We start from the raw sequence: 14,214 nt of genomic DNA, 5'->3' as shown, positions 1-14,214 counted from the left end.
CACGCACGCGCACATGCGCGCGCACACACACACACACACACACACACACACACACACACACACACACACAGTCCATCAAATCTTTTTTTAGTATTTTTATAAATGTGCTGGTGACAAGTGTATTGGAGGTGCTCCACAACAACATGCCACAGAAAAACAAGGTGAAGCTACCACCCTCTATCATATCGTCGCCTTATCTGCTAAGCTTTGCCAAACAACATTTTTGTGCCACCTGAGATTTATGATTTAAAGATACGATCATTTTTGTTTGCAGAGCGTAACCAGCAGCGTCAAGCAGAGATTGTGAGATCTTAATTTAATGCATCTCTAATATCTGAGAATTATGCTGAGTTCAAGTTTCAAGTTTTTGTTATGCTGTACCAGTGTCATCTTATTTCAGAAACCTGTTCTACACACGCAACAAAATTCCAGAAACAGTCAAAATAAACTGACTGTGAATCATATGTCATGCAGATCTGCTACTGTATGTGCTAGTTTTTAGGTGGAGAATGATGTCTGTAAGGTTTAAGTTAACACTTTCAGGTCTCAAGAGCAGGTAATGACCAGAATGTCTGTGACAGGGTCTGAAACCTGACAGCTTTTTACAAATAGATGCAACATAGTGTTGTATTTGTGCCAATTAAAGTTGCACAAACATAAAATGTGTACCGAATAAAGAAAAAAGTTACTGGCCATATGGACTCCATTTTGCATCATGCCTTTTGCACTAAACCCACGTGAGTAATCAGCTGCTTTAACTGTTGGATTTAACAATTTTCTTAGTTTTGTTTGCTGTTGGTTACAAGGGGTGCATTCGAATTCGAAGGTTGGGTGCTTGAGTCCTTCGAATGGAATGAGACGGTCTAGCCTATGAAGGGAGTTGCATCAACTGCTGTTTCTGCCCACCGCACATGTCAGCAGGACACAACAGCAGAGACATTTCAGACTTTTGAAAATAAATATGGTGCCAGATATTTTTTATTTTATTTTAGAGAATGTGACACATCGATGCAAATTAAACTACCCAACTGTATGTTAAATTTACCAACCTTAGAAACAGCGACAGCCAGGGACTTCTCTACCGAGGGGCATGAATTCAAAATATGTGTCTGCTGCTGAAGCTTTGAAGGGGTTTATGATAAAAGAGACGCTCACTATCACAAAATATTCGCAAGACACTAACTTAACATCAAACTCTGATTACACATAATGAGAATAAGCGAGTATCTGGCAAACGTGAGCGTCTCTTTAATCATAAACCCCTCCAAAGCGTCTGCAGCCGACACGCATGATTGGTGATGCACATGTAGGTTCACATAACGCGCCAAACACATATCATACGCATCATACGACCTTGAAAAAGAAGTCACCGGCCACCACTGCTAAGAAACATACACTCACCTAAAAGATTATTATGAACACAATACTAATACTGTGTTTGACCCCCATTTCGCCTTCAGAACTGCCTTAATTCTACGTGGCATTGATTCAACAAGGTTCTGAAAGCATTCTTTAGAAATAGTGGCCCATATTGATAAGATAGCATCTTGCAGTTGATGGAGATTTGTGGGATGCACATCCAGGGTACGAAGCTCCCGTTCCACCACATCCCAAAGATGCTCTATTGGGTTGAGATCTGGTGACTGTGGGGGCATTTTAGTACAGTGAACTTATTGTCATGTTCAAGAAACCATGTACGGCGTCAGCGTCGAGAAGAGTTGAAATCAGTTCAACTTTATGGTAATGAGCTATGACGTTCGGTGGCAACCAATCGGAAGGCGTAAACCTCCGCTTGAGAGTATTCCAGAGAATGCATTCGAGCGTCAGAACATCCACTACACCTTTTCCATAGCGTTGATAGTAGGGCAGCCAGAGCTTTTATTGAGGCTCTCACCGGTGGCGGTGTGAATGCATGGTAAGGGGCCTAAAGTGTGCCAAAAAAACATCCCCCACATCATTACACCACCACCATCAGTCTGCACAGTGGTAACAAGGCATGGTGGATCCAGAAATCAAGACTCATCAGACCAGGTAACATTTTTCCAGTCTTCAACTGTCCAATTTTGGTGAGCTTGTGCGAATCGTAGTCTCTTTTTCCTGTTTGTTGTGGAGATGAGTGGTACCCGGTAGGGTCTTCTGCTGTTGTAGCCCATCCGCCTCAAGGTTGTGCGTGTTGTGGCTTCACAAATGCTTTGCTGCATACCTCGTTTGTAACGAGTGGTTATTTCAGTCAAAGTTGCTCTTCTATCAGCTTGAATCAGTCGGCCCATTCTCCTCTGACCTCTAACATCAACAAGGCATTTTGCTGCTTACCTATGACAGTACAATAAAAAATAAGGTTTTTGTGGCCATATTAGATCTCAGATTTAAATATTGCTTAGACCTGGACTTCAACATTCTTGATTGTTATATATGTTAGAGTAATTTCTTTAAAGCATGTTTGTTATACATGTTACATTAACATCAATAAAATGAAGTTTTCTTGTTTGCTACTGTATATCACAACAGAGTTTCCAACAGAGTAAAGTATTCAGTCATACAGTAGATACTGCAAACATCCTCTGTAAAAATGATGCAAGGCTTGTGCACAATATTCACATCCCTTTCATGGGAGGCATTTTTACTCAACTTTCACTGCTTACTTACATAAAATCACAATGACTTTATTCCATGAAACATACAAAAAAACACAACAATGCAAGACTTATTATATTCACTTTACGCCATTGTGCAAAATATGGCAGTGACCACGCTGAACTTCAGAAGTGAGTTCTTTGTTATCAGAAATACAGTGATGTACTGTATACAAAGACGATGATGATATTTAATTGACAGTGAATGGCAACTATTCAGGTTTCCGACTACTCATATTTTCTTCCTGAGTAAAAGCCTAAAGTAAAAGCTTAACAACGGGATTAAACTGATTAGCATTCGGTCAATATCATTTTCAGATTTTTGCATTTGCTTCTGAGCTCCTCAATTGTCTCATCTCCTTTGTGTCTAGAGAGAAATCTGACTTAAACATTTCATTTGCATAGATTAGTGTTAATACATCTGATTTTTATTCTTTGTGTACAAGTACATCAAAAACACATCCTAACATCTTATCTGCATGATCCATCATAACAAAGTGGAAAAACAAAGAGCATGTTTATACATTAAACTCTTCTGTGACTAATTGCCCAACGCACACAGTTTAGTCTCGAGTTTCTGCTGATTTATTCAACGTTGTGCAATTCAATTACCGCATTTTATGCACCACAGCGTAACATGAGCGGGCTATAAACTGACATACAAAACCAACCCCTGACCCAGTTCCCACCCCCAAGAGATTTGTGGCAATCACAGTGATCGGTCCTATCTATCATACTGTACTATGCGTCTGGAAAAAGGTGACAGGGTTGGAATTGGAGTCAGAAATAGGGCAAAAACATAGCAGTCATCAAAATGCAATCACCATTCCAACAATGGGAAAAAACATTGGCCTCTACAATCAAAGAAAACTCATTTTCCTTACAGCTCCACACAAAACTCTGGAAATCCAAAGCTAATTTAAAAAGATGCAGAAGTGTTGTTTCAAGGATTGAACAGTAAAGACAACGCAGATGCACTCTACCTGAAATAAAGTGCGGAGCTCTGCAACACATCAGTCAATCAGTTTGTTACTGCCACTGTAGATGGAGACCAGCTGGGTTATTCGTGTGGTACATTTTCATGTACCTATCATATACGTCCTAAAGGAGTAATTCACACAAAGATGAAAATGTTGTCATTTGTCACAAACATCATTTACTCGCCCTCCTGCTGTTACAAACCTATATGACGGAGTTGCTTCTGTGAGACACACGCAGAGCAATTCTAAAGAAAGTTGACAGTGCGTTTTGAATGGAAACTGAGACTGACGGTTTATTCTCCATCTACACTGTAGTTCACAGAGGGACGCAAAATCATTCAGGTCTAAAAGGAACTGAGACTAAATGATTGGGATATTTGTAATTTTAAAGTGACAGTTCACCTAAAAAACTAAAATTCTGTCATTATTTACTTACCCTCGCGTTGTTATAAACATGTATTAATTTATTTGTTTTGTTAAACACAAAGGAACATATTTTGGACAATGTTTGAATTCAAACTATTTTTAAGATGCGAAGCTCGTCACAACATGTATGTTATGGAGGACCACAAGAGTCATGCAAAATGTAATAGAAAGAACTTCAATATTTAATAACGACATGGACAATAAAAATAGCAATTAATACATTTGTTTAAAAATTCATAAATATTAATTATTCTATAAATAAATAGACAAAGTTACAAAAAATATTAAGTAACATTTTATTAGGAAATAAAAATTGAGATTATAAAAATAATGTAGAAATGAAATGTTAATCCATTAATAAATAGTTCAAATTAATATAACAATAAAAAAAAAAACATAAAACACGCAATAAGTTCATCATTTTAAATTGCATTTACAAATTCTTAATTAAATAATGCAATTTCAAAATGTATTTCAAAAAGCGATTTAAAAAGAGAAATAAATAACTGGATATATAAATTGAACTACAAATACAGGTTTAAATTAGGCATTTAAAAAGGACATTTCCGTTTAACATTTCTGTTTTCATTTTCCCGATGGTTCTCCTTATTCTTTTCGCTATTCGATTTGCTTTTCGTTTTAACCTCTCTATTTAGCTTTTCCGTGACTCTTTGGGTCCTTGCAAATGATCAAATGAAAAATGCAGATTAGCTATGGCCAGGTGATGTAACAAGCTCGCTGATTGGCTCTGATTGTACGCCATGCACAGATTTATAGATCTCGGATGAGGACCCAAAGAAATTAATAAAGACATTGATTTTGATTAATAAAACACTTAAAATCCAACTTACAGTCCCTTTAAACCAAAACATCATTTGACATGCTGTTTTGATTCTTGTGTGAATGTGACATCACACTGATAAAGCTCCTCCCACACTCACTGACTGACTGGTTAGTTTTACCCAGAAGCTTTTCTAAATCTGTTTATTAGCATGTTGCAATGCTGTTGTGGCTAAATATACTATTGTCTCAGACTGTATTCACAGGAATCAGAGGGAGTGAGGGCAGTAGCTTATTTGCATTTAAAGGTACACACATGAATCCCACCCAAATTGGGGCATTTTGGACATGCTACTATATAACAAATAATCTGTGGGGTATTTTGAGCCGAACCTTCACAAACACATTCTAGGCAAACTTCAGACTCTTTCTGTAAAAATGTGTTTAATATGTGCTTACTTCCTTAATAGACTTCCTTAAATTATAAAACAGGCATAGGCCCATTCATTTTTTAAGTTACAGATATCAAAATGTACTGTCTGACAGGAATGTCTAAGCTCATTCCGGCAGACAGACAGCTTTAAATGGTTTTAGCCGTAAAGTAATGACTACTCCAGACTCTAAAAGGTTTAATGCTCATGCTCTTCCTGCAGTGATCTGGTAGTATGAAAACGTTATAGCCGTTAGTACTTCCTGTCTATTAATTATTCACAGTCACCTGAGGACAGGCCTGCAGCATTATGGAGTCATTTATGTTAGTAGTTAAACTCTGCATGTGGCAGTACAATGCAACATTTTCAGACAGGCCAGAAGAAATATCCTATTTTTAGGTCTTTGTCACTGGATACCTTCGAGTGTTTGGTAATGAGGTGTTCTGGTTGTATTCTTCATTCACTTGTCTCCAATATCCCCACTGGCTTTCCAACAGTTACTCAGTTGCCCTCTCTGATGGTTAAGCTGCTGCCCACAGTGATGTTATTTATTATACAACAGTTATGGTCCTTTCATTTTATTTGACTTGGAGAATTCCAAGTGTGCTTTTGTATAAAATACCAACAGTAGGATAACTCATAGTCTGCATGTTTGTGCTGAGTGAAGTTTTGCGAACAGATCTTGTCGCAACCGGCAGATCATTACACAGATGAGGAACAGAAGAATGTACACAATAGTGATTTTTCCCCTTTGTTGGGATGGCACCACAAGCTGTCACTTTGTGACAAAGCACAGGGATCTAGAAAGGACATAAGTCTGAATAAGCAATTGCAAGTAAGGGGGTGCTGACCCAGTGGTGGTTTTAAAGGCCAGAAGCAGAGCTATTTGCGCCATTATTTAACGCTGGAAAAACCATATCTTAAAACATTGTGCGCTTGAAATGTCTCCAATTGTTGCTGATAGGAGGAGGCATTACAGAGATCAGAGAGCGCATGGTACAAGGCAGAGGATTTTTTCAACACATAGAACACGCTTCGTGTTTTTTTTTGTACTCTGGTTCTATTCAGTGTACTATGGCTTTGTTAGCTGGGATTTCACATGAATTTTCAGCTGTGATGTTCGTGGTGCTGAACTCAAGTGCATCAGGCGTTAGTAGATCACCCGCACCTGCAGAAGCGTCAGATCTGCTTATTTGCGACCATGAACTAATTTGCGCCACTCTTAGGCTATGTCCACACGAAGCCGGTGCATTCCCTATCCGATCATTTTTTTTCCTTGCTCCAAAAAAATAATCCGTAAACACGAAAGCACTGAAACCGACTGAAAGCGGCATAGTATATATGCCGGACAAGTATGGGGCGCTGTAATTCTGCCACAGATATACACTATACACGGAGAAGAAGACTTTGAGCATGTGCTTAACCAATGTATGGTGTTGTCCATTATCGCTTGTTGGTCACCACAATTGCATAGAAGCAATAGATTTTGCTGTAATAAAGCTAGTAGGCTTTAGTAGCTTCTGTAGCACGAACACAATCACGTAGTCCGCGGTTATTGTTGTTGCTGTTACTTGTGATGCTTCCGACACGTGATGTGATGACGTTTTCGCTTCACAAAATATACGGATTGGCTGTACAGACGAAACCGCAAGGGTGTCGGTTTCAGATTTATCCACTTTAGGACCCGGTTTCAAAAAATAGCGGATTCGGTCTCCCAAAACGCCGGATCCGTGTGGGTGAAACGCCAATACGATAACAAATTTATACGTATACAGTGATACGCGTCTCCGTGTGGACAGCCCCTTAGTAAATTGCGTTGGTCATTATGGAAATCAGCTGTTGCGACTGTGTTATTTAATTTGCGCCTTCTTAGTAAATACCCCGTAAATATTACCACTCCCATCCGCGCTTGTTTGAAATTGCACTGGAATTTGCCTCATTTGGTAAATCTGGACCTTAGTCTGTAAAATACTTGCGTGATATTGCTTAGTTATTAAGCACCTAGTGAATCAACGCACCAACTGTTCTTCCAGCATTGCATTTGGGATTGATTGTTTTGTTTTGCGTTGTAGCAGGTCCTTATTGTTCGCAGTGATTTTACTGTCAAAGCTTAACAAATCGCCTCTCATTGAAGACCTCCTAGCTGGTTAGAATGTAACTGTAGTCTCGGTGCGCCGGCAAGCACTGAGATGATGTGACCTGCAGGCTCTTATTTCACACTGTAATGAGTCTGTCGTCCAGATAATATAAAGTGTGCTGCTTTGGCTTTCATTGATTTCAGTTACTCAAGGATGCACTAATTGAGCCTCTCGGACAAGGAAGATTTTACTGTACACACGCATACACTTGTAAAGCTACAGTACATACTTATCCTAAATCTTTATGACAAAGATTGGTTTTTAAACATGATTTTAGCCAATGTATCTTGGGAGCATTGTCATACAGAACCTGATATGGCCCTCTATCATATTAGGTACCAGGACAACCCTTCTGATGATGGCCTATAACAGCAGTAACCTATCAAAAACTTATTGTCCTATTTTGTATAAAACATTTTAGAGGGGACATTTCACAAGACTTTTTTAAGATGTAAAATAAATCTTTGGTCTCCCCAGAGTACGTATGTGAAGTTTTAGCTCAAAATACCCCACAGATAGTTTATTATAACATGTTCACTTTGTAGGTGGGAGCAAAAATGTGCCATTTTGGGGTGTGTCCTTTAAAATGCAAATGAGCTGTGGTTGCATATTGAGGGGCGGTGTTATCTCCTTCTGACATCACAAGGGCAGACAAATTTCAATGACCTATTTTTTACATGCTTGCAGAGATTGGTTTACCAAAACGAAGTTAGTGGGTTGATCTTTTTCACATTTTTTAGGTTGATAGAAGCACTGGGGACCCAATTATAGCATGAAAAAGTAAAATGTTCACGCTATGTCCCCTTTAAATCATGGATGAAATATTTGAATTGCAGACAGTGTTGCAGGGAACTGAACAGTTACCAAACGCAGACAAAATGCTTAAGTGTAAAAAGTCAAGTCGAATTCTACAGCTATACTATCTAGGTCACAATATACATTCTGAAGAGCTGAACAAGATTTAAAATGCGCATAAATAATTAAATATCTTAGGAGGAGCGAGCACGTTCTAAGTCACCAAAGGTTAATTTATCATCACAGATATGAATATTAAATCACGCCTGACGGAAATCTTTGAAGGCTTTGTTCCTGGACATCTTGACACTATATATTCCCATCTGAAACATGACTATAATAAGTTATGACCATTTCTCTTTTCGACCAGGTGCATACTTGATGGCCAGTGGGAATACTTGTCCAGGCATTTAATGTCTGAACCTGAGCTCTGTCAAACTTCATTTTCTTTCCCTTATAGAACAGAGAAGAACTTAATTCTTTGAATAATCATGAATGGCTGTCAGACACATTTATATTCAGTCAGGCGTCTTCCGTATTCAGTCATCCAATGCAAAGTCCTGTAGGGATGACATTCAAGCAGTTGAGATTGTCTAATGAATGTTTCTTCATAAATGACATAGTTTATAGAAGTGTATTGGGAAATTTTAGTTAATCAATCAATCAATCAATCAATTTATTTATATATAGCACACTTAAAAACAACCATTGTTGACCAAGGTGCTTCACAAGTTAAAACAACAACAAATTACTACTCATACATTTACAACAATAAAACATACGTAATATACATTAAACGAGATATAGTGTATTTAAAAAAAAAAAAAAAGGAAATTAACAAGCCTTAATGGGTGGATTTTACATTTTGGATGAATTTTAGTATTAAATTTTTGCGCAATGTGGCAATATTTTAATCAGAATTTTGGATTCTAAATTCTCATTACCATAATACATGTTTGTGTTTTTGTAATTCACATATTTGTGAATTTTTTTATGAGTTTCTTATTAACTGAACACCATAAAAATACTTTTTATGGCGATTTGTGGTACCTTGTCAGATTTTGCCACCTCTCATTGAAAACATAAGACTAACCCCTCTAACAAAACACCTAAAGGGCTCATTATAGTTGTGCGTACGTCCTACGGCGTAGCCACAATGGTGTAGGATATTAGTCGGTTTTCATATATACTTCTGTGTCGTTGTCTGCGTCGATGCGCAAACACGCATACAGACCGCTGGTAGGCAGTATCCACACGTGTAACCGCAGTAGCAGCGCGACCGTCAATGAAGAAGCAGCTTGGTCAGTTTAACCCACAAACGAAGAAGAAACAGAAGCTTGTTTATGTTTTGAGAAGACCAGCAATGATGGACGTAAATAAACAGCAACTTTTGTTGCAGTTTCAGCTAAGTCACTCCTCAACTTGGCCCATATTTGTTCTCACCATCGCAAACAAAAATACCTATGGCACAGTTTTTTTACCTGATGGGACGGGTTCTAATGGACCAATCACAGCACTTGCGGTCTCTTATAACTGACGCGCTGTAAAAAGTAAAGTCCAATTTATAGTCGTGCGTAAGTTATGCAATTCAATAGAGGTGGAGATAGTTTGCATATTCATAGATCCAGGTATACTAAATGAGGCAAGGGTGTAGAGTTAAAGTCGCTCTAAGCGAATCTGTGCGACGTCACTTTTTGTTAATGTTTGAACTGTTTTCAAACAAACGGAGCGTAGCTAACTCCTCCCCCTCCCTTCCGTGCTTTCATGAATGCGCCCAACCCCCACCCCCAAATCCTTCTTGTTGTTTATTGGCTGGAACACCATAGTTTGGCGGGTCCTGCGAATTCTAGTCACGTGCGACTTATATGTCAAAATTATTTCATATGAACCAAGTGAAACCATTACTGTCTACAGGCGCGAGAGTCCGCTCTATGCTGCTCCTGTATTTATATAATCCAATTGGTTCAGTGATGCGGAATGACTTCGGCACCTTTTTGAACTTGATTTGGCTTGTTGTGTTAATTTAGCCTATTCGGCCTCTCAGGTATGTTCTGTATGCTACTGTGTTCTGTGAATAAATGGTAATGTTACGTTAACATGTATTCACACCTGTTCAGCCTGTTGTTCTCTGTGCTATTGTTTAGCTGAATAACTTGCCTTTCCAGATAAAATGTCTTTTTGTAAAATCATTTTCTTAATAAACGCGACGTGTAGTCCAGTGCGACTTCAAAACGCATTTTTAACTAATGCGACTTATACTCCAGAGCAACTTATTGTCCGGAAAATACGGTAAATCAACCCTCACTGTCCGTCTTATCAGTCAGATGCTCTCAGTAGATTCATGCCCCTTTGTCACTGGTTGCAATAAAAAAACACAGATTTCTGAATCATTGAGCTAACAAGTTACCATGCATTGCTCTTCTAGACATTTCATCATCACCACTGAAGCACGAGAGCCAGCTCCTATGAATTACACATCAGTCACATAACAATGACATGCATATCAAGGGTCAGTTAAGCCTTTGAGCTGTGACATGGCTAGACTTAACAAGGTCATGGTGGTGGTGGTAAACTTCAGGCAAACTTCACTCGTTTCCTGTTTGATCTTTTTACGACAGCCTGGCACCCAATATGCCATTCCCCTTCAAACCTACTTTCCCAGAATGACAACTGTGGGTCATAAAGCATACAAGAGCTGAGATACTGTAAACGCTTTTTATTTACTGGCCATTCTTGTTGCCAAATTCTTTGCTTGTCTAAATACAGATGGGGGAAGGGACAACAGGGCACAAAAGCCATGCCAACTGTTTCCATGATGATAAGACCCACAGGAGAGATGCAGCTAACAGTGTGGGCTTAATAAGAAAATACGAGCGCTACATGTGGGTAGGTACAGCTTTAGACAGTTTAAACGCTTTAGTAGCCACCGCAGATTTTAGACTTGTCTGTGTGCTTTGCCATTATAGGGATTTTAATGGGTCGTAACAAAGCTGATGTATGCCAACAGGTTAAACAGCTTATACACAAAAACCCAGGGATGATTGCTGTGAAGACAGTTACACCAATACCATGAAACATGAAGCAAAAATTTCAAATTGACAAAAATGTCTCATTGACAAATATAAATATATACTGTATGTACTGTATATTTAAACAATGTGGTACAATTTCATTATTATACACTTTCTTTGTTTTTAAAGGGATAGTTCACCCAAAAAAGAAAATTCTACCATTATTTACTCGCTCTTAAAGCAACACTATGTAGTTTTTTTTACCTTTAAATAATGTCTCTAAAATTATTTCAGTGATAGAACAACTTATAACTGGACAAATTGTACTGTTGCTGCAACCTGAGCAGCCTCCTAGCTGCTACAAGCACACTCTAAAAGTGGCGGTGGAGGGTAGGAAACACAGCCAGCCCCTCTATGGCGTTTAATCAGACCCAAAAGTCGCGCCCACAAAAACCACGCGCGAGATACGAGCGCGCAGAACACTATTCGCGCGCGGACAAGCGTCCTCGCGAGCGCGCAGAACACTATCCGCACGCGGAAAAGCGTCCTCGCAAGAGCGCACCTCCACTCAGCGCGCACAAATGCAGTCACGCGAGCAAAGGCTTGGATGAGCTCTCGCTCTACTCTCTCTATGCTCTCACAGCTACACCACATACGCGCTCGCTCGATCAAGATGACTTTTGGGACTTTGGGTGCGGGACATTTACTGATGTCTCCGCTTCTGTGATTGGTTGTTTGATTTGATTAGTGACACGCATGATCTCTTGTTCCACTCAGTCAATCTAGGTAGAGAAGACACGTTTATATGACCATTATGTCGGAGCACGTAATTTTAATGATTTCAAAACCAAACAACATTGCCAATATTATATATTATGTTTACTGTTTATCATCTTGCATATATACTGTAGGCTACTGACATTGTCAGGTCACATAGTTGGTTCGGACTTAGCATTAGCAAACTTTAGTATAGTCCTGTACAAAACTTTATAAAAAAAGGTGATATTATCTAACAATTGTAATTTTAGTGTACCTTATCAGCATGACAAAGACTGTACATGTATAGCATTTTCAGTTGGGCTGTGTACAAATAAAATAAGAATTTAGACGATGGAAGGGTGGAGTTCACACTGACGGGCAACTTCTCTTCCTATTTCTGGCGTGACGCTCGAGTCTGTCCCAAAATACGACTCCGGTGCACCCAGGTGGACTTGCATCAAGGGTCTCTAAAATCTGCACTACATGATGTCATCAAAGTGTGGACTCTGAAAAGGACCACAAGTCCGGAGTGTGCCATTTGGGACAGGGCCTTTGAGTTTACACTCTTAGAAGAATGTGTTAAAACAACACATCTTGTGTCTAGTTAAGGACAACACATACTGTGTTAAAGAGCACCTATTGTGCGATTCACGTTTTAAATTTCCTTTGGTGTGTAAGTGTGTTTTAGTAAATATGCAGAAGGTACATACCCTAAAGTAAACAATGACGTGCAAACAAACGGATTGTAGGCAACAGTTTACTTCCTGGGATGGGTGATGTAGACAAGACCGACATTATCATAATTCCTCCCGCCTTGACTCATAGCCTGTAAATTAACTCCTGTTAGCATTGCATTGTGACAAATCTTTTAAACATGGTAAGGAGCATCACATTTCCAGCTGACGTATTCAGGCCAATCACAACGTACAGATTAACTGACCAATCAGGGACACAGCGCTTTCAGGAAGAGAGTGATATCTGGAGCTACAAAAATTTACAGTATGTGGGAAATAATGTGTTTTTTTACCATAAACCACACAAACACATTGTTTTATATTAAATAAACAAAATAATGTTGTTTTTAGCAATGAAATAGGTGCTCTTTAAATAGGATAACACAAAACAATATGTTAAAAATTACCACATCCTTTCTTAAGGGGATTGCACACCGGCCGCGCAGCTCAGCGCCGGGCAGCGCCGTGCCGTTCTAAAAAAATCAAACACATTGTTTTCTATGAGTATACGAACACCGGCGCCGCCAGGTGGCGCCTGTCAACGCCGCCTAGCTGTGACTCAGGAAGTTGTTCAAATCCCTGTCGCGCCACACAGCGCCACTCACATAGTTTAACATTACATAACATCATATGTGTCCCAAATCATTAACAAGTAACATTGGCTGCTAACGTATATTTTGCATTTTGAAGTAGACGCTATCTGACGAAGCTCGCGCTATTTAATGTGCACTTCCGGTTTACAATACCTCTGAGTTCTACTAGGCGCGACGCGATGCGGCGCGGCGCTGAGCTGCGCGGCGGGTGTGCGATCCCCTTTAGAATGTAGAAGAATAAATAAATGTATACTTTTTAGGTTTGAAACAACTTCAGGGTAAATAAATGATGACAAAATGTTCATTTTGGGGGGGTCATCACAATGGCTCAGTGCATATAAGAGAAAGAAGGCCCCTGGTTGGGAGGTCTTTCTGTATGGAGTTTGCATGTTCTCCCTGTGGCAGATTGGGTTTACTCCAGTTTCCTCCCACAAGCAAGTGAGGAGAATTTGAGATGCCCGAATTGTGAGTGGATTACCCAATTAGTTTGAAGGTTAACTTGTGTACCGAATAACTTAACTGGATCTTGCCATATAGCTTTGGATGCTGGAAAGGCATAAATAAATAAACAAACATTTTTAGTTAAACTTTTCTTTTAAAACTAGAAACATTTGGCAACAGAGAAAAAAGTACAAAACATTTTACATACAAAACAGTATACACATTGTAAAAAAATTCACCATATTGTCAAATTAACATATTTTTATGTTACTTTAACTTATGAAATAATTTGAAATTGTTATGTCAACTTATCACAGGTCAAAACTTAAAATAATAAGTAGAATTTTTTTACAGTGTATTGTTAAGGCATGAAAATCTAATTTTGTTATATTTAAGTGCTATAATTGGGTCCCCAGTGCTTCTATCAACCTAGAAAATGTGAAAAAGCTCAACCCAGTAACTTAGTTTTGGTAAACCATTCTCTGCAAGCTTG

This window comes from Misgurnus anguillicaudatus, chromosome 19, assembly GCF_027580225.2.
Source record: "Misgurnus anguillicaudatus chromosome 19, ASM2758022v2, whole genome shotgun sequence".
NCBI classification, from domain to species: Eukaryota; Metazoa; Chordata; class Actinopteri; order Cypriniformes; family Cobitidae; genus Misgurnus; species Misgurnus anguillicaudatus.
The sequence above is the reverse complement of the archived record's forward strand: the minus strand, read 5'-3'. Positions refer to the sequence as shown.